The sequence below is a fragment of the Furipterus horrens genome, unplaced genomic scaffold, assembly GCF_987537825.1.
Source record: "Furipterus horrens unplaced genomic scaffold, mFurHor1.1.pri manual_scaffold_4, whole genome shotgun sequence".
Lineage (NCBI taxonomy): Eukaryota > Metazoa > Chordata > Mammalia > Chiroptera > Furipteridae > Furipterus > Furipterus horrens.
The window spans coordinates 105,511,780-105,534,113 of NW_028327174.1; positions in this window are offsets into that span (position 1 = coordinate 105,511,780).

A 22,334-nucleotide genomic window follows, 5' to 3' on the forward strand; every position below is an offset into this window, starting at 1 on the left:
TCGTAGACGGGCCAGGTTGTAGAGCTTGCCATCGGATCTGGTGTGAATGAAGACACCCTCGCTGCAGTCCTTAAAGGCGTATTGGAGGAGCATGGAGAAGATTCCGAACAGCGTAGGCGCGAGGACACAGCCCTGCTTTACTCCGCTGCTGACTGGGAAGGCCTCAGAGGTTGCGCCGTTGTAGGACACCGTGCTGTGCATGTTGTCGTGAAAGGACATGACCACAGCAAGCAGGTGTGGTGGACAGCCAATCTTCCGTAGCAAGCTGAAGAGTCCGCTTCGACTGAACAGATCAAACGCCTTCGTGAGGTTGATAAAGGCGAGGTAGAGTGGTTTATGCTGCTCGTGACACTTCTCCTGCAGCTGGCGTAGGGAGAAGATCATGTCCACTGTTGATCGGCCAGCTCTGAAGCCACACTGGGACTCTGGGTAGACGCGGGAAGCAAGGGTCTGCAGGCGGGCAAGAGCGACCCGGGCGAATACTTTGCCGACGACGCTGAGGAGAGAGATGCCCCGGTAGTTGTTGCAGTCGCTGCGGTCTCCTTTGTTCTTGTACTTGGTGATAATGTTGGCGTCTCTCATATCCTGGGGGATGTAACCCTCCTTCCAGCAGAGACAGAGTAGATGGTGGAGCGGCTGTAGCAGGACTGGTTTCCCGCTCTTTAGGATTTCTGGAGGGATTCCGTCGCTTCCTGGTGCTTTCCCGCAAGCAAAGCGGTCGATGGCTTTGCCGAGCTCTGCCGCAGTAGGTGGGGTGTCTAGCTCCTCCATGACTGGTAGGTCTGGGATGGCTTTAAGAGCGGTGTCTGTTACGGTGTTCTTCGTTGCGTACAGCTCGAGGTAGTGCTCGGTCCACCGCCGCATTTGCTGTTCCTGGTCAGTGATGACCTCACCTGTCTTGGACTTAAGGGGGGCGATCTTGGAGGGGATTGGGCCTGTTGCCTTCTTGATACCCTCATACATTCCTTGTGCGTTGCCTATATCGGCGGCTTCCTGGATGCTTCTGCACAGGTTTAGCCAATAGGTGTTGGCACAGTGGCGGGCGGTCTTCTGGACTTTGTTCCTGGCAGCCCGTAGAGCTTGAAGTGTACTGGGAGTGGGCGTGACCTTGTAAGCCAGTAGGGCCTTCCTCTTAGCCTCGATCACGGGTTCCATTTCTTCCCAGTGAGCCTTGTACCAGTCAGCGTTCTTCCGCTCTTTCTTCCCGTAAGCAATAATGGCGGAGTTGTATATGGCGTCGCGGAGACGTGGCCAATTGGATTCGATAATGTCATCTGCCGCCACTCCCTCGCCGAGTGCATCTTCCATCTTGTTGATGAATTGCTGGGTCTTAACTGGGTTGCTGGCACAACTGGTGTTGATGCGTGGGCGACCCTTCACCTTGGAGTGGTGCAACCTCTTCGGCATTATGCGCACCTTGCTTACCACGAGGGCATGGTCCGTGTCGCAGTCTGCACTGTGGTAGCTGCAGGTGAGGAGGGTGCTGCCAATATCCGTTCTTCTGGTGATGACGAGGTCAAGCTGGTGCCAATGGCGGGAGCGGGGGTGCCTCCATGACACCTGGTGGATCTCTTTGCACTTGAAGAATGTGTTTGTCATGCACAGGCCGTGGTGACACAAAAGCTCAAGCAGTCGCTGACCATTCTCATTGATCTTTCCTCTCCCAAAGTTTCCGAGGCAGGTGGGCCAGGCCATGTGGTCGGCTCCTACTCTTGCGTTGAAGTCTCCAAGGAGATAGAGAGCGTTACTTCTGGGAATCTTTTTTTTTTTTTTTTTTAAGTATATTTTATTGATTATGCTGTTACAGTAGTTCCAATTTTTTCCCCTTTACTCCCCTCCACCCAGTATCTCCCTCCCCCAGCATCCCCCCCCAAGTCCATACCCATGGTTCGTAAAAAATAACTATCCCTCCCTCTCAGATATTAAGACCCTTTGTAATCTTGTAAAGGACAATGGGCGAAGGTCTCAAGCTCCTCTAGCTGCTTCAAGCTGGACATGGTCGTCGTCCTACCTACCCTTGGGTCCAGAAATCCCTAATAAGAGTGGGGGTGTGGAGGGGAGGGTCGCCTTCCCACATGGGGAAGGATCATGCAGACTCCAGGTCAGTTGGCTGTCTCCGGACAACGGCGTGCTTGGTTTAGCAGGCTGGCATCCTTGTTGTGTTCTGGGGGCAACAGATTTGGCAAAAAGGGTTAAAAAGCATCATTCAATCCATAACTACTAGGTGGCAAAAGGCAGGGATTAATTTTTCAATGTTCCACATTAGGAGAAAAAAAAAAAAAAAAGGGCTTCTTTGGAGGAAGCAGTGCATGGTAGAACTGTTCTTTCTCTTCGGTAGTGGCGCAGAGGGTTGGGGCATACGCGCTAAGAATGCTGACTGGGCCGAAAGTTGTTGACAATCGGAGGGTAAGTAATCTCTCTGTGCCTCCTGTGGGTGGCTCTATGGAGTTAACAAGCGTGTTCTTCACAGCGAACCCAACACAGTGCTGTCTTGGTTGGTCCGGAGACTTCCCTTGCCAGTAGAAGGTGTAGTTGGTTTTTCTGATAGTTCCGTTGTCGGCCAACCGGGTCTCCTGTAGAGCCGCAATGTCGATGTTTAGTCGTGCCAGTTCCCTATCGATGACAGCGGTTTTCCTGGCACCCTTGATCCACGGAAGGTCTGCAGTAAGTCCGGGGCACATGGTCCTGATGTTCCAGCTAGCGAGGCGAAGAGCCGGAGGCTTCTTTCTTGTTGTTTGCTTGGAATTAACTGGTGCGGGTGTTTTGTGGCCCACTTTTCGAGAGGCGCCTCTCTGATCCCCACGCACCCAGTGGGGCAGGCGAGCCATGGCGAGACGGTAGCTGTCCAGTGAGGTGCGATGACCTCTCCCACCGTCAGAGGAGACCCCTGGCGCTCGTTTCCTTCGCCAATCGGATGAGCTTATAACCGGTATCTGTCTCCTCCCGTGTTGAGTCGACATCTTGCGATGACGCTGGAGTGTCCTCTCAAGTGAAACTGAAGCTACAGAGCCTGGGCAGGGTGATATGGAGGGTCTGCTGTTGCCCATGCAGCAGACCCCCCCTCTCTTCGCAGCTGAAGGGTCCAAGGGAAAGACAAAGTCAATACAGCTTGGCTTCAGGTGCGCTGCAGGAGTTGCCGGTGTTGACTACAACGTCAAACCGCCTTAGGGACTCCGGCTCCGGATTTTCTGTCGGGGTTTACTCCCTTAGCCTTTCCCCTGAAGAGGTATGCCGCAAGGCAGCGGAGGTTTTTTGGAGTCAGAGTTTTCCTTCTCTGATTTTAGAGATGTCCTTCCTCTTTCCTCCTTTACAGTCTTTAGGGCAGCATTTACAGGCTAAAATAGAAAACTGGCAGTGTAACCTTCTAAGCAGATACTACCAATACCCTGCTTGGGTATACTCACTCAACAATAAACATCTCTTAAATGTCCTCCAAGTGCCATGCCTCGAATTAGTAAATGGCAGTGCAATGGCAGCCAAACATTTGGATCAGTTTCACTAAGTAAACCACCAACACAAGTAGGTTTTTAAAACAATAGAATAGTGTCTCATTTTATTAAAAATAATAACTATTTTTAAGCAACTTACCAGCAACACTGAATAAAAACCTGGCTGTGTTTCCCACTGTTTCAACTGCTCCTCAGCTGGCTTTAACACAGCAGTATCCTGACTGGTGGCCTGAGTTAAGACTTGAAGAACAACAGTGCTGGCACTATTGAGATCCATGGAAACCAATTGGCTCAGTCCGAATAGCCCGGCTCTCCAGCTTCCACTGTCCAACACGAAGTGGCATCGGTTGGTCCCGCGCCCCACGCTTGCAAGTCCACGCGCCGCCGCCCACTGATGCCGAAAGCGGCTTCTAGGTACGCGCCATGTTCTGAGTCGCAGCTCTAAACGATGCGGACGCTAGAATATCGCGTCCTTCCTTTAGAGAAAAGACAATTCACCTACCAGTGATTATCTGATGTGATTGTGCCTGTTTTTATCAAGCAGCTGATCTATAACTTAGTATCCTGAGAGGTCTTATATCCAGGATCAGTCATGCTTCCTAATTCAGGCCTATTTTGCACTGTATTAAGTTGGGGTTAAGGTTTTTGTTGTTGTTGTTGCTTTTGCTGCATTTTTTAGCTGTCTCCCATGTGTTAATTTTAGGTTAATTCTCCAGAACCTGAAAAACTATTTAGAAACAATCCCGTTATATTGTTCAGTTTGGAATTTTAATTAATAAAATGCTTTCTCTTGAGTTATTTCTTATCCATATTAATTATCCTTTGACTTGAGAGGGGAAAAATCTCATAAAAAGATGTTCTTTGAAGATAACCCTATAGTATACAGCTAGACATCAATGTTTGTTTAGTAAGTTAAAGGGATACAAAGATGACTATATTTTAAGCATTATCATTACTCAGGTGACTGAGTTATTAAGAAGATTGACCGAATCCCCATAGGGTTGGTTATATATGCCTTCAATCTAATTGTTCCCTAAAAAGATGGTTCTTTGATGCCCATGGACATTTGTTGCAACTGGCCCATGGAACATTTAAAGCTTATTCAAAAGGTCGCACTTTGAGGCAAGACTTCAGTCATAAAACCCAAATGGATAAAAGAAAAAGGACTGTAAATACGTCAAACTTTGAGCAATATATTAATTCAAGGATTTCTGGACTGAACTTCTAGATGTTGCTTTAACTTTACGAAGTTCTATCAGAAATTGGAAATGTCATGGATAAGTATCAAGAGGAACTAAAGTAGACATGAAGCCAGCCGCCGCCACCACCAACAATACAATAAAATTCTGGCCTAGATAAGTGTCAATGAAAAACTTTTTCCTGAACAGTTTAAAATGGTACTCCTAGAAACTATTAAAAATATCGCTGAAATAAACATTTGCCTTCTTGCTTCACTAACAGAGCTCAGAAGATCAAGCTATTAAATCAAACCTGGTTACTACAATATGATATCAGTAGATTTTATCGCTCATAAATTGCCATTATAGCACTTTTTAAGTAGTTTCTAAGATTTTAATCTTATGCTTTTCTACCCCAATGCCTTACCCTATAGGTCTCAGCTCTAGGAGATAAAAAATATTTTTAAAACAAATATCTTATAATATACACTACTTTCTAAAATAAAATTAATATATGAAAAAACTACCAACCATGTAATTTTAAAAATCAACATAATATCCTACCTTTAATAATTTTAAGAAATAAAAGGAAAATGATTTTACAAAATAATATATATAACTAGATCAGGAAAAGTGGCTCAGCTGTTTGGATCATTGTCCCATACACCAAAATGGTTGTGGGTTCTATACCCAGCCAGGGCAGATACCTAGATTGCGGTTTTGATTGTCAGAAGAAGTGCATGTAGGAGGCAATCTATAAATGTTTTTCTCTCACATTCATGTTTCTCTCTACCTCTCTCTCTCTCCCTTCCTCTTTCTCTCACATCAATAAATGTATCCTCAGGTAAGGATTAAAATAAATAAAAAAGATAATATGTACAACTAAACTGGAAAATAAATTACTTCATCTTACTTCTAACTAGAATGTCAGGGAAGATATTTAAAAGTTGAATACAACAGCTCTGCATTTGCAGAACATTCCTATCGACTAATGCCTTAGTACACTCACCACTGATATAACCAACAAATGTCCTCCATAACATTCTAAAAATCTTCCTAGTAGTCAGAACTAATTCCATTGCTAATAGTACTTTACAATTTCCGGAAGGAAATTAAACCATAATTCCAAGTAGCAGATTAGCTTATAAAAAATAACTTTGATTAAGAAAATAAGACTGCCAGCCAAGGCTGCATCTCCCTCCACAACTATGAAGGAATACAACTACCTCAATACTAGAAACAACCAGAAGTTCCAGAAAATCAAACTGCATGGAAGTCCAACAAACAAAGATATAAAGAAGAAATACTCATCCTGACAGGTAGGAGGGGTGGAACCGGGGTGGAAAGGATGCAGTGTGGTGGCAGCAGCAGCGGTGGCGGCGGCAGCAGGCTGGCAGAAAGCACAGTCACACATTTTAAAAAGTCAGGAGGGACATCTGGGGAGCGCTCCCAGCTCCTCACCAGACCACGCAGCTCATGGTCCCAGCACTAGGGAAAATCAAACCTCATTGCTTTTGACTGTGCAAACCAGTGGGGGTTGGGGTGGAGGCAGAAACTGCCTGTCTTTCAGCAAAGCCTGGTTGCTTAAAGAGCCCCCATGGTCATAGAATGTCGACATACCCATCCACTCTGGGAATGACAGCCAGGACAACAACTAGAGAGGCACCAGTCCCATAGGAAGTGGGAGAAGTGCCTGGAAAAGGGGCGAGTGCTGGGAAAGCGGCATTGTTCCCTCTCTGACCCCTCCCCCACATAAAGCACTGCAACATGGTGAAAGAGGTCGTCCTGTACTGACGAATCCCTAAGGCTCTGCCACTAACAATATAACAGGAGTGACAGCTCTCTTAAGACACAGAGACAAACACACACAGGAGACTTCCAGCCAAGATGGAGGCCTAGACTGACATGCTCCATCTCCCTCCACAACTAAGAAGGAATACAACTTCTGCAAAACCAGAAATAACCAGAAGTTCCAGAAAATAAATGGAAGTGCAACATATGAAGTTATAAAGAAGTGGTGCTCGTCTGGATGGGTAGGAGGGGCAAAGCCAGGGTGGAGAGGTCAAGAATGCTGGCAGCAGCAGCTGTGGTGACGACAATAGGACAGCAGTAAGCACAGACACCCATATTTAAGGGGAGGTGAGAGGCGCCTGAGGAGCACCCCCAGCTGCAGACCAGACAAATCAGCTCGCAATTCCAACGCCGGGAAAGGCAGACCCCTATTGCTTTGGACTGTGAGGTCCAGAGGGGGTGGGGACAGAGGAGAAGGCTCCCACTCTCTCAGCAAAGAGTGAATGGCAGGAATCCATCTTGGACTGCTGTTCCCACAAAAAAAAAAAAAAATGCCACAGCATGGTGAAAAGGGTCGCCTGGTTGTGATGAGTGCATGGGGCTATGCCCCCTATAGCATAGGAGGTGTGACAGCCCTGCCCAGGAAGCAAAGGTAAACACAAAACTGTCAGGATGGCACAGATCATGATAGAGATTCTGTTGACACAGCTGACCAGACAGCAAATATCTAATCTAACAAAGCAGCAGATAGGAAATCTTTCTGAGGCACAGTTCAGAGCTTTGGTTATAAGAATGCTTACAGACCTAACAGCAGATCTTAAACAAGATGGGAAAGGAATGAAGGCTAGTCCTGCTGAAATGAACAAAAACACATACAAAACTAGTGGTGAGGGCAAGAAAATCAGGGATAAAATCAACAAATCAGAACATAGGGAAGGAACAAATAGTCAACCAGTGCAGAAAAAGGAAATGAAAAGTGAAAAAAATGAGGAGAGGTTCAGAAACTTATGGGACAGCTATAAGCAGACCAAATTGGAATCATAGGGTTGCCAGAAGGTGAAGAAGAACAAGAAGTTGAATAATTATGTGAAAAAAATAATGAAGCAGAACTTCCCTAATTTAGGGAAGGAAAGAGACTTACATGTCTAGGAAGCACAGAGAGTTCCAAAAAAACTGGACCCAGGGAGAACCACACCAAGACACATTGTAATCAAAATGTCAAATATTAAAGATAAAGAGGAAATCTTAAAAGCAGCAAGAGAGAAGAGAATTACATACAAAGGGGTCCCAATAAGACTATCAGCTGATTTCTCAAAAGAAACTCTGCAGGCAAGAAGGGACTGGCAAGAAATAGTCAAAGTAATAAAAAGCAAAAACCTTCAACCATGATTACTCTATCCAGCGAAGCTGTCATTCAGAATAGAAGGGCAAAGAAAAAGTAAAACTGAAGGAATTCATCAGATCCAAACCAATGTTTTATGAAATGTTAAAGGGACTTGTTTAGGAGAATGAAGATCAAAACTGTGAACATTAAAATTAAAACTGCATGACAACAACAAACAACAGAAGCTATGGAACCAAAACAAAGGCAAAATAAATAGACAACGAGAGTGGGAAAAGAATTATAGGTATGGGGAACATTTTGGGGGGAGGTCAGAAGGGAGGGGAAATGGGGAAAAGGAAAGGAGATGGTACAAGAATTAAGCATAGTTAGAGTGAGTGGAGTAGACAGGAAGATGTTGAGAAGAACTTTATGTACAACCAATGGGCTTGGACTAAGTGGTGGGGGACAACTGGATGGAGGGGGGTCACTGAGTGGACGGGAAAAAAGGGAAAAGAAATTGGAACACTGTAAGAGCATAATCAATAAAGCATATTAAAAAATAACAGTTATCAAAATCTGTTATTTATATTTAATAGTTTATAATATATCACTCTTTTATAATTATATTAATAATTCCAAGCTCTCTAAAATACAGAGACAATTATTTGTTTTTTTAAGTATATTTTATTGATTATATTGTTACAAACCCTGGCTGGTTTGGCTCAGTGGACTGAGTGTCAGCCTGCGAGCTAAGTGTCGCTGGTTTGATCTTCCAGTCAGGGCACATCAGAGAAGGAAAACTCTGACTCCAAAAAACCTCCGCTGCCTTGCGGCATACCTCTTCAGGGGAAAGGCTAAGGGAGTAAACCCCGACAGAAAATCCGGAGCCGGAGTCCCTAAGGCGGTTTGACGTTGTAGTCAACACCAGCAACTCCTGCGGCGCACCTGAAGCCAAGCTGTATTGACTCCGTCTTTCCCTTGGACCCTTCAGCTGCGAAGAGAGGGGGGTCTGCTGCATGGGCAACAGCAGACCCTCCATATCACCCTGCCCAGGCTCTGTAGCTTCAGCTTCACTGGAGAGGACACTCCAGCGTCATTGCAAGATGTCGATTCAACACAGGAGGAGACAGATACCGTGTCACTCCCGAGTCGGACTGCACAGTCATTCTCGGCGGTGCAGATAGACTCTGAAAAAGCTACACCATCGTCTCTCGAGACGGACAACTGCCGACGATTGTTACAATAGTTCCAATTTTTCCCCTTTGCTCCCCCACCCCCAACAATCCCCCCTGCAAGTCCATGCCCATGGGTTGTACATACAAGCTCTCCTGCCTCACCCTTTCATATATTGTTCTTGTTTTTTAAAAAATAATTAATTCATTAATTAATTATTTTAACAATAAATTATAATTATCTCTCCCTCTCAGACTTAAGACCCTTTATAAACTTATAAAGGACAATGGGCGAAGGCCTCGAGCTCCTCTAGCTGCTTCAAGCTGGACATGGTCGTCGTCCTACCTACTCTTGGGTCCAGAAATCCCTAATAAGAGTGGGGGTGTGGAGGCGGGGGTGGCCTTTCCACATGAAGAAGGATCATGCAGACTCCAGGTCAGTTTGCTGTCCCCAGACAATGGCATGCTTGATTTGACAGGCTGGTATCCTTGTTGTATTCTGGAGGCAACAGATGTGGCAACAGAGTTAAAAGACATCATTCAATCCATAACTACGACATGACAAAAGGCAGGGATTAATTTTTCAATGTCCCACATTAGGAAAAAAAAACGGGGGTGGGGGCTTCTTTGGAGTAAGGTGTGCCAGGCACATCTCACCTGTCCAAAACCCTATTGCCCATTATACTTAGTTTGGGCTGAGGGAAATAGTTTAGGTTTCCCCCCTCTCAGACCACTGGGCTCTTTATGTTCAAGCCGTTAGGACAGAAGAGAAACCAGTTTTAAAGTGAAGTCCACAGACCACCCCATTCTTCACCAACCCAGCCACTTAGTTCGGCCAAACCATTGATTCTCAGGAGGCAGCGATGCAGACAGGATTAAGTGAGGCCTATATAGACAATCACTCAGGTAATCAGATCATAGGCTTATGCCCTTTGAAAACAGAAAACACATGTTAATTTATGTAACATAACCCACAAACAAGTCTCTAAGTCTGTAGGACTGTCTTATCAGAATGACAACCAGTTGCAAGGCATTTGACATTCCTTTTGCCTGTAAATTAAACATCTTTAATAACACCGCAGATATAGTTCAACTTTCAAATGAAAACATACTTTAAATGAAAAGAAACTTTAAAGACGGTTAGCTGCACTACTTTATAATTTACCTCTGAGCATTGTGATTTTCCTTGAATCATGGTTTTTCTCCCTAAGATTACCCTCCTTGTCATTAAAGGGACTGCATTAAGTCCATTTTTAATTTATCCTGTTCAATTGCATAAACACAACAAGAGCAGCAAATGATCACTTATGATCTTTAGTTCTGCTTTGCTGGAACTTACACAAGGAACATTTAGGGTGACCTTCAGTCTGCCCTTCAGGGCACAGAAGCAGAACCACATACCTGGCATTCAGCCTTGCCTGTACACACCTGTCTTTTCCAAGTCCTTCTGGTTTTCCATTGTGCCTTAAGGTCCCTTCTAGTCATCTTTCAGGAAAACAACCTTCATTCCTTCCCTGGAAAGATTGCCATAGACCGCACATCCAACCAAGGTACAAGGTCTTTTATCTCGTGTGCTTTTATTACCTTTGAAAGTCAATCCCATTTCCTCAGGGCTTTTTGATAACAACCAGAGCCCAAGCATGTCTCCTTTAGGCATGACATTCCAGTCAAAGTCTTAGTAAAAAAAAAAACCCTCTATTAACAACTGGTCTTATTAGTTTTATGCAAAGAAACTTATGTCATTACTTACTTGTTCAGAATGCCAAACTCTGGAGGGATCAGATAGGGAGAAAAATATACAATGTAAAGAAAAATCTTTGTCCTTCTAATATTCACTGAACTTGCATTTCCATTCTTTATATTTTCCCTTTTTCCCCCAGTAAAAAAATTTTTTGTTTTGTTTTTCCATTATAGTTGTCCCATGTCTTTTCCCCTCTTGCTTCCCTGTACCCTGTCCTTCCCTTCTCCCACATTCAGTCCCCACCCAGTTGTCCATGTTCATGGGTCATTTATACATGTTCTTTGACTAGACCCTTCCCCTTCTTACCCCCTTCTCTCCCTCCCACCTCTCCCTTTGTTACTGTTAGTTTATTTCTTGTTTACATACCTCTGGTTCAATTTTGCTCATTTGTTTGTGTTGTTCATTAGTTTCCTGTAATAGGTGATAGCATAAGTTATTTTTCTTTTGTTGCCTGGCTTATTTCACTAAGCATAATTCTTTCTACTTTCATCCATGTTGTTGCAAATGGTAGAAGTTCCTTCTTAATTTCAGGACTTATTCATTATCATTTTCCCCCTTTGTACTCATGTTCCTCTCTGTCTCTCTCTGTTTCTTCATCTTCTTAAAACAGACCCTTTAGCATCTCTTTAATGCTGGTTTGGTGGAGATGTATTCTTTTAGCCTTCTTTTGTCTTGGGAACTCCTTATTTCACCTTCCGCTTTGAATGAGAGTCTTGTTGGGTAGAGTATTCTTGGTTGTAGGCCTTTGCTTTTAATTTCTTGGAATAATTTTTGCCATTTCCTTCTGGCTTGTAATGTTTCTGCTGAGAAATCTGATGATAGCCTTATTGGAGCTCCCTTGTATGTTATTACTTGTTTCTCTCTTGCTGCTTTTAGGATTCTCTCTTTGCATTTGAATGTTGCCATTTTAATTATGATGTGTCTTGAAGTGGGCCTTTTGGGGTTCATCTTCATTGAGACCTTTTGTGCTTCTTGGGCTTGCATGACTCTTTCTCTTCTCATGTTAGGGAAGTTTTCTGTCATTAGTTTTTCAAAGAGGTTTTCTATTCCTTGCTCTTCTTCTTCTCCTTCTGGAATTCCTATGATACGGATATTATTGCGTTTCATGTTGTCCTGCAGCTGTCTGAGAGCCTCTTCAGTCTTGTTCAGTCTTTTTTTATTTTGTTGTACTGTCTGGAACTTTTTGTCTACATTGTTTTCCAGCTCACTGATCCAATCATCTGCTTCCTTTAGCCTGCTTCTAATTCCTTCTACTGTGTTCTTCAATTCAGAGATCGTATTCTTCATTTCCTCCTGGCTCTTATTGATAGCTTCCATGTCCTTTTTCATGCTGGTGTAATTCTCAGCAAGTTCCTTGTAGTTTTTCTTGAGTTTCTTGTAGTTTCCCTGGAGTTCTTTGTAGTTTCCGCTGAGCTCATTGAGCTTCTCCATAATCCATATTTTGAATTCAATATCTGATAGTTTGCTCCCCTCTATTTCATTTAGCACTCTTTCTGGGGATTCTACCTTTCCTTTCGATGGGGGGTTGTTTCTCTGTCTCCCCATTTTTGTGACTCCTATTGTTTGTTGGTGCTTCTTGAATGATCTGCACTTCCTGGACCTGCCCCTGGTGGCGTCAGATCCTGTACCAGTCTGGGCCTAGGCAGCCTGTTGGAGACTTCTGGGGATCTGCTGCCTTTGTCTGACTCCTTTAGTTGTTAATCTATTCAATCTGTGATTAGCCTTCAGGCTTAAGGACGGAGAGTGGGGCAGCTTAATTCCTGTAGGCAGGGCTTTTGCTTCCCCTCAGGCTGACACCACTTGGAGTTGGGGGAATGGCCTGCCTGCAGTATTGGGGATGAGTCAGCACTGGGACCCAGTAGGCCGCTTCCCCAGTTCTCCCCTCAAAGCCATCACACCAACCACACCCCCTCCAAGTGTCTCCAGTCCTCTCTGTCTCCCTCCGCTTGAGCCAAGGGTAAGTGTGGGCCAAAATAGTTTCGTTTGTGATCCACTTAAGAGCTCTTTTTCTCCAGCTGTTTCTCCCTGCTAGCAAGAAACCCTGTGTCTTTTTGCTTTTCACAGCTGGATACTATTTTACTTCCCACTCTGTTGCTGTAGGCTGGGAAGCTCAGCTGGGGGTTTAGACCCTGTCCTTCTCAGGGGGAACCCCCAGCTGCTGGGCTGTTTCTCAGTCCCTTCAGCTGCAACCCATGGGAGCCCAGTCAGCTCTTCCATGTCTTCGCACTCCCTACCGGTCACGTTGTGACGTAGCGGCCTTTTCTGTCTCTCCGTGGTTATAAGACTTCTCTCCAGCTAGTGTTCGGTTGGTTATTCCAGGTGTTTTCTCCAAAATTAAGTTGTAAATTTAGACTAATTCTGGGAGGAGGTTAGTGTAGTTAGTTCCACTTACTCTTCCACCATCTTTTTTCTCTCCTATTTGTTTTTTAAAATATATTTTTGATTATGCTATTACAGGTGTCCAAATTTTCTCTTTTTGCCCCCACCCACCAGCACTTTTATCCCCTCAGTCAATCCCCACACCTTTGTTCATGTTCATGGGTCATGCGTATGAGTTCTTTGGCTACTCCATTTACTGTACTGTACTTTACATCCCCATGGCTATTCTGTAACTACCAATTTGTACTTATTAATTTCCTGTCCTTATCATCCATTCCTCTACACCTCCTCTCCCATCTGGCAACCATCAAACAGTCTCCATATCCACAATTCTCTCTCTGTTCTTTTTGTTTGCTTAGTTTTTTTTTTTTTTTTAGGTTTAATTGTTAATAAATATGTATTTATTGCAATTTTATTATTCATAATTTTTATCTTTTTATTTTTCTAAATAAATTTCTTTAACATTTCATATAATAATGGTTTGATAATATAGAACTCCTTTACTTTTTTCGTGTCTGGGAAGCTCTTTATCTGCCTTTTCATTCTAAGTGATAGCTTTGCTTCGTGGGGGTGGGAGGATCAATCTTTTCTGTAGGTTCTTGCTTTTCATGACTTTGAATATTTCTTGCCAATCCCTCCTAGCCTGCAAAGTTTCTTTTGAAAAATCAACTGACAGTCTTAGGAGAACTCCGTTTGGGTAACTAACTGCTTTTCACTTGCTGCTTTTAAGATTCTCTCTTTATCTTTAACCTTTAGCATTTTAATTATGATGTGTCTTAGAGTGGGCCTCTTTACATCCATCTTGTTTGGGACTCCCTGTGCTTCCTGGACTTGCATGTTTATTACCTCACCCAAATTAGGAAACTTTTTTTCATTATTTTTTCACATAGATTTCCAACTTCTTGCTCTTTTTATTCTTCTTCTGGCACCCTTATGATGAGAATGTTGGAATGCTTGAAGTTTTCCAGGAGGCTGCTTACACTATCCTTGCTTTTTCGATTCTTTTTTCTTCTTGTTCTGATTAGTTGTTTTTACTTCCTTATGTTCCAAATCATTGATTTGATTCTTAGGTTCATCCACTCTACTGCTGTTTCCCTGTAAATTATTCTTTATTTCAATTAGTGTATCCTTCATTTCTGAACTGGATCTTTTTTATGCTGTTGGGGTTCTCATTAAGTTCCTTGAGCATCCTTATACTCGGTGTTTTGAACTCTGCATCTGATAGGTTGCTTATCTCCATTTGTTTAGCTCTTTTTCTGGAGTTTTGATGTGTTCTTTTATTTGGGCCATGTTTATTTGTCTCCTCCCTTTTGTAGGCTCCCTGTGTTTGTTTCTATGTATTAGGTAGAGCTGCTATGACTCCCTGTTTTGGTAGCATGGCCTAATGTAGTAGGTGTCCTATAGGGTACAATAGCACAACCTCCCCAATTACCCAGACTAGGTACTTGAAATGTGCTTTTCATGTGGGCTAAGTACACTTTCCTCTTGTAGTTGAGCCTTGATTACTGTTGGCAGTTCAGTGGGAGGGATATACCCAGGCCAGTCATTTGCAAGGTTTGGCTGTGACCAGTGACCACAAAACTCCACCCTCTGTGAAGGATCAGCTGTTCAGGGGAATGGTGGTCATGCTCTGACATGGACTGTAGCTGTCCACTGAGTATGTAGGCTCTTGGGTTTCCCAGGTGGTGCCAGTCAAGGTCAGCCCCCACCTGAGTTATGCCCAGGGCCATCCTCCATGAGTGACAAAGAAGTATGCAGATGGCTGCAACTTGTGCTGGGCTTGGGGGTTCCCAGGTGAAGCCAAGCTGTAAACCTAGGCTGGCTGCTGCAAGTGCCAGACCTGGGGCCAGCTATCAATAGGTTCAGGGGCTGGGGCTCACTGAAGCCAACTGTTGATTGAGAGGATTTAGGAAGTTGTGAAGCATGACCCTAGACCAGCCATTCACATGGAATCACCACTGTTAACAGCTTGCATGGGCCCATAAGTTAGGTGCAGTTGAGCCACAGGGAATCATTGGGTTGGGGCAAACAGTGTTAGGTTGATGGAGTCTCAGATATGGCACCTGCCTGTCAGAAAAGAAACAGTGTCCTCTGCCCTCCTTTCTGTCTGTGAGAAAGCTGTTTCCCAGCTCTTGCCTTGATGCCAGACACTTCAGTTCCCCCCCTGTATGCCGCTGGTGCCTTTCTAGCTACTATTCTGGTGCTGGAGCTCAGAGGGAGTGAATATGAGTAAGCCTCTGTGTGGGTTCTTTAAGAAGCACAGCTGGGAAATTTAGCAGTTTCTTCCACCAACTTAATCCCCACTAATTTTTGCAGCTGGAAGTTCTGGGCGCTTATCTTCCTGGCACTGGAACCTTGGGTTTGGGGGCCTGGCATGCAGCTGGGACCCCTGGCTCCCAAGATATCCCTCATGAATTTTTATCTACCACTTGTGGGTGTGGGAACAGCCCATTCACTTTTCTGCATCTCTGCCACTTCCTACCAGTCTAGATGGATGTGGTTTCTTTAATTCCATAGTTGTGGGACTTCCATCAACTCAATTTCTGACAGTTCTGAGTAATGCTTGTTCTACATTTTATTTGTAATTTCAGTGTAGTTGTGTGAGCAGGTGAGTTGTGTTTACCTGCTCTTCCATCTTGACTTGGAAGTCTGAGACAATTATTTCTAATGAGTTGTTTATTTGAGAAACTGACAATAATTTCAGGCACAAGAATAGTGTGATTTAAGTAGTTTTTTTTAGGAAATATTAAACTCTATTAAAAGAGTTGGTAAATTATGTCACTGTTAATGTATTATTATAAGTTATGAAGGGCAAAGACTATTACAAAGTAACATTGGTTTCTACGGAGAGTTTCCATGAGTTTCACTAGCCCTGTTTCCAGGTAACTTTATGAACACCAGTGTAGTCCACACATTTAAAAACAACCCCAATGAAATAGCATTGGGAGATTAGTAAAAGAAGATTTATTTCATGTGTCCGAGAAGATGTTTTGCATTATAACCTAAAATAATGCAGCATAATGTGGACTTTAAAATATAAGGTTGAGAGATATGCCTTTAAGTTAAGATTGTTTTCAGATTCTGATTTGGTAGTGATTGCAAAAATGTAATTTCTCATCTTTGAGTTTAGATGGTTGGCCTAATGTCTGTATACATATCAATATCTCTACCTATATTTATAACTATCTGATTTTCTTTTTGTGGCAGCACATAGGATATTCTGGTGACTGAAATAAACAAAAATGACCTAATCATCAGAAGAGATATATCAACTGTCTTCAATCATGATGTCTTAATATCTTTTCAACAATACAATTTTTAAATTAAAGTTTAATCAAAATCAACTAACATTTTAGAAAGCCCTAGGCAATCATCATTTAATGACATAGCTTAATATAAATAGTAAATAGCAATGGTGGTATAGAGAGGCAGTAACATTACTGATAAAGCATTAACTTTGGACCTAGATTCTCTACTTCCTAACGGTGTTAACCTGGGTAAATTATGCATTTAGTTTGAGCTTCAGTTTCTTTTTGTAAAATGGTACAACAATAGTATCTCCCTCATAAATGACATGGAACTCTAAGGAGATTCACATGTAAAGTGCCTTAGAGAGTGACCAACACAAAAAGGAACACTCATTAAATATTAATTAGCATTATTAGTTGCCTCTTAAGTTCCATTAATTTTTATTTTTAGAAAAAATCTTGGAGAGAAAAAGGGATAAGGTCTTAATGTAATTTCCTTTGGGCCAGTTTGTGACCACTCTGGTTGGGGTACCTACTATATGATTGTATAACCTATGATAGTCTATTTAAGATTTTGCATCTACATGGCATGTGAGTGTAAAATAAGGTAAAGTGCATATGAAGGGTGGTTTCTCTGTTGGTAAATCTCTTTTCAGACAGATTCATCAGTCCCTTTACTGATTTGTGATAGGACTAAGTCTGAAAGGGGCTATTCCTGAGAAAGGGGCAGAGACCAAATCTCTGGTCCAATAGATAATGCTGATCTTTGATATCATGTTCTAAAAATAGCTTTCCTATCCAAGATTTTTTCACCTATAGGCCTGGTTTCATATAGCTACTTAGAAAACAGCTACCACCTGAAAAACATGTGCCTGCAAATGAATTATTCTTAAAGACAGAGATAAATAGACCAGTTCACATAGATTCACATAATAAAAGATAAAACAACTTTTGGTTTCTGCTAAATTCGAGCATGTATTTCTTTATCTCTGCATACCTTAATGTGGTAGCTTTTATAGATTTTATATGGAAACATTAGTTATTTATTGGTGGTCATGGAACTGCTTTAAGTTGATATAAAAATAAGGAGCAAAAATATTTTACTTTTAAGCTGCAACCAAATGAGTTTAATATGCATGCAACCCAAGTACCAAAGACTGCATTGAATGTAGCAGCTTTGCCTGACATCAAAGACACTCTAGAGATCAAAACAAAATCAAGTTCTGAGGAAGAAATTCTCTTATTCTCCGTGTTGATATGCATGTTTTTGTTTTCTCTGTTGGTGTGGGTCAATTCAAGGCAATATCAAAGTCTGTGGACACCATCAACATTAGAATGACTCCATCTTAACCTCAGAGGGAAGAACGGTGGTGAATGAAAATGTGGCAAGGCTGACATCTGAGGGAGTCTGCAACTGGAATCTGAAAACCTGATGCTGTGCTGAGAATGAAGGACCCTTGTACTCTTTCAGGCTCCCTCTTGTACACAAATGCGATTGCTATCCCAAGTTCGGATTTATGTTGCAACATTTCCCCTTTTCTTCCATTTTTGCTTAAGATTAACATGAATATTGTTGACTGTCCTTGTTAAGCCTGACTGCATAAAAGGACATAGAATTTTTCCATGTTCTGTCATCTGCTGGGTGGGTTTGTCTCAGTGTTCTTGCTTTATTTTTCCAGGGAAGAAAACTTTGGAACCAATCAAACTGTAAGATTCTGACTGTGTTAAATCAGGCTAGGGTCGCTTAAGCAGTGCTACCACTTTTATAGATCATTTTTGTGACAAAGATTGAAAGGAGTATAGAAAATAGCACAATGGAGCTGAGTTCACGTGATGAAGGGAAATTGTATAAAATTTAATGCATTCCCATTAGGCTCAGCATTGTAATCTTCTTGATGCTGTGCCTAGGAAAGGCTTTTTTCCCTACAATATGCATCATCAAGTTGCTTTAGAAGTGGTGCTGTGGGCTGGAGGGAGGCGGCACAAGTTATATAACATGCAATTTAAGATAATGGCCTTTGAAAAGGAGAAATTAATATAAACAGACGGGGCCAACAAAGCTTCAGTTGTCTAGAAGGTAGTTTCAATCACCGCTGACATTAAATAATATTACCCCCACTGAGTCTACACTATGTTTATTATTATTTAATTTCTTGCACAAATCAGCTCTTTCTTATCATGATGTCTCAGATATTGCAAGCTCTGTTATGACTACAGTGGTAGAAAAATGCATTCATCTAAATGAGTTACAAGATAAAGAAATTGAGTTCTCTATCTTAACCTTTGTGGCTTTAAATATTCTACTAAAACATTAGCAAAAATAGAAGCTATAGCATTTCCATAATTATCACAGCTCTGTCTTTGTTCTTATAATGATAGAATCCATACTTTCAATTTGGAGTGCTTAATAATAGCAGCTGTCTTGTCTGCTTAACTGTGGGGGTTTTAGGTCTTCCATAATTATTCATTTTCACTCACTTGATACTGAGTGTTTCCTTGAAATATCTCAGGCCACATCAGAAGACAGAATTTTAAAATCCTTTTAAGTGTTCTGCTATACAAAACAATATTGAATTATGCATTAATAAACCAAATTTAATTGACTTGGAGGTGCATAAGCCCTAATTAACACTATGCTTCAATACTAAAAACTGATTGCCACAAATCATCAGACACACACAAATGCAGACATAATGACTGTACCATTAATGTATGAAGGTTTGCTGTCTGTTGGTCTCTAAAACCACACACTTTGCTTTTTTTCCTTGCTCTTTCTTTTTCTCCTATTTCTGCTCTGGTTTTCCTTCTCTTCACCTCTTACTCTTTTTAAGCAATTTCTTTTGGAATAATTTTATATTTACAGAACTGTTGCATGGGTAGTACAGGGATTCTGCCTTTCACTTGGTCTTCTCTTATTTTTTTACTGAAACTTATTAATGGGTGGCTGAAAGATATAGGGAAAACAAAGAAGCCCACTCACAGAAAATGCAAATGGTACTCCATCTTTCTAATATGCATCAAGCTAATTACAATAATAAATAAAATATGAATATTGGGAATAAACCAGATAAATAATTTTCCATTATTAAGTCTGAATGAACGGGCTGTTTCGCTGTGAGATATTATAATGTATATGCAAAAATGTACTGCCCACATAACAGTGTGCTTTTTATGATGGGTGAAAATTATGTTTCTGAGTGTGTTTACCTGTGCTGAGAGAGTGGTTCAAAAGATGAGAAAGGTAGTTTTATGGGCAAGGCTTCAGAGATGTTGTAGAGGATAATTGAGAGAGGGAGGTTTTTGTAATAGAGAGCAGACAGAATGTGTGTGTGTGTGTGTGTGTGTGTGTGTGTGTGGTGGGGGCAGGGACAGCAAGAGTGGGGATGGGTAAACAGTTAGACAATGATCTCAGAATATTTGTGCTAGCATTTGTAGACTCTTAAATGCTCTTTTATGTAAAAGGACACGTTCCAGCAAATAATGCAGAAGTAAGACCTCACATTGTATATTACATCCTAAATTTAGTCTGAAAAATTCACACTAATTTAAAAAAAGCAAAATATTTTATATTTTGTACAATTATAAAAATAATGCATGATTTTTTATAATTGAAAATAAATAAAATAAAATTTATTAAATTTTATGTTTTTGTCATTATATAACATTTAAAAAATTTATAATAGCAGGAAGTGAGAAGAAATAACCTATCCTGGAGCCCCACTGTGAATAATTTTATGCATTTCATTTTCAATTTATTTCAACTTTTTTCTAAGTTATACTACATAATTGTTCTAAACTCTGTTTCATTGTTGTTGTTTATTTTTCTTTTAAGTCAGGCCCTCAACAGATTGGATGGTGCCCACTTACCTTGGTCTAGGTGATCTGCTTTACTCAGTCTACCAATTCAAGTGCAAATCTATTCTGTAAATGCACTCATAGTCACATCCAGAAATACTGTTTTACCAGCATTCTGGGTATCTCTTAGCCCAGTCAAGGTGACACATAAAATTAACCAGTGTCAGAGGTTCAGTATTAAGCATTGTCCAGAGAAACTGAAGCACCATGACAGACTGTTCAAGGTTGCCAGCGTTACCAAATTATTCCAAGAACAAAGACTGGTCAGAACATCAGCCATCATCCCAGTCTGTAGCCATGCCATTAAAACATTTAAGAAATATCAGTTAATCCAGTTATGCTACATGCTTCTTCCACCTATGTCTTCAGAGAACCACCAAGGATGTAACAAAGCCTACTTTTCTATACTTTAGGGACCAGTCTCAAGTCTACTAGGTGCGTGGAAGGAAGCATTACAGTGGACATCTCAGTAGTATGATAGTAGCTATAGTGCATAAAATATCCATGTAAATTTATTTACATGCAAATGTGAAATAAATACCATGTAGTGTTTTTAGGGAGAGAAGAGCATGTCATGAAATCACATCAGCAAAAACAAGGTGTTGCAATTCTCAAAGTCTGAAAACCTCTGCGTTTAGCTTTTTGAACTATACTATGACTTCAAGATAGAAACAGATTAAAATTAAATTAAATTAAAATAAAGTAAAACAGAAAAGGTAAATAAAATAAAGCAAAATAAAATAATGCAATTTGTATGGCCTAATGTAACTCGAGTCAAAATCAAACAATTTACTAAGAATCTGTGACTCTCTTAGCCTTAAAGGCCCAGGAACATTTTAGAGAGATGTTCAATCAGTGGTTCAAGATATTCATTTAAATTTAATAAATATATATTTAGTACGTATGATGTGCCAAGAAACATATGAGACGTTGGTATTAAAAGACAACAAGTCTATGGAACTTATCATCTCACAGGAAAGCAAGATCTTTAAACAGACAATTATAAAGAAAGGTGATTTTAGCTATGACAGAAGTACTAGATTAAGTGGAGAAACATTATAGGTGTGTGTATTTGGGATATCAGGGAAAACCCCCAAGCAAAGTGAGGACTAAACTGTGACCTAGTAGGTAAAGTTTAGTTTATTAAAGCTGGAACAAAAGGTAGAGAGAGGGGAGAAAAAAATCTAGGTACAAAAACAGCATGTGTAGAAACTGTGGAGGTTGAGAGATATGTATCTTTGTCCTACATTTTTCATATACACAATGGTAAGAGATGAGACTGGAGAACTAATCGAGCCTTATTTTCCATGAATTCTGTGAGAACTTAATAGGTGGTATAAAAAATAGTCAAATAAATTTAGCAGATGTGGGTCATCCCACAGGACTTCTCAGAGCTTTTGCTATGTTAATGTGCACCATAAATCTCCAATGTTTAGAGCTCTTTAAATAAATTACCATCTTCCTATTGTTGTAACTTATTAGCTATCCTTAGGAAGCTGAAGCTGTTACCACTTCCCCCTTTCTTTTTAAGGAGAAAAGAAAGTAGTAAGGGAAAGAAATCAAATAGGATTTAGGTAGCAGTATATGATTTTTTGGTATATGTCCACTGATTTGTACCTAGTGACTTTTTTTTTTTTTTAGTAACTTATTGGTACGCATGTTCAACTTTATGCAAAGTTCACAGTAGGCAGGAACAATCTACCCTCCATAATGATTTTTACTTCATTGCTAAAGGGGAGTTTTTCTATATTGGGTGCACATTTTAAAGGCTTTGATGTATTCTACTACTCCAGAATCTTATTTTATTTGGCAGCGAAAGCTACCCCACCACAAAATGAATGCATGAGTTAATAAATATATAAATAAGTAGGAATACAGGCAGCATACTCCAAGAGCTGTACATCATCTTGACAGAAAATCAATTTACAGTGGGTCTGGAAATTTTTGTTTACCTTCCACATAATTCCAGTTTCTGTTTCAGCAGGATGGTGAAAAGAGAGCTGTCCCAATTTCCTATCTCAGAAAACCCTGATGGGTCATGACAAGCTATTTGCAATTACATTCATTCAAATTCTAATTTTGCCCAAATACAGTTGACAGGCTGCAGACAGGTAAGTGAAAGGAATGGTACAAATAAATTCAGTATATGATTATTTATTGATCTGCAAAGTGCATTCTATTTCAGCCAGTACTAGAA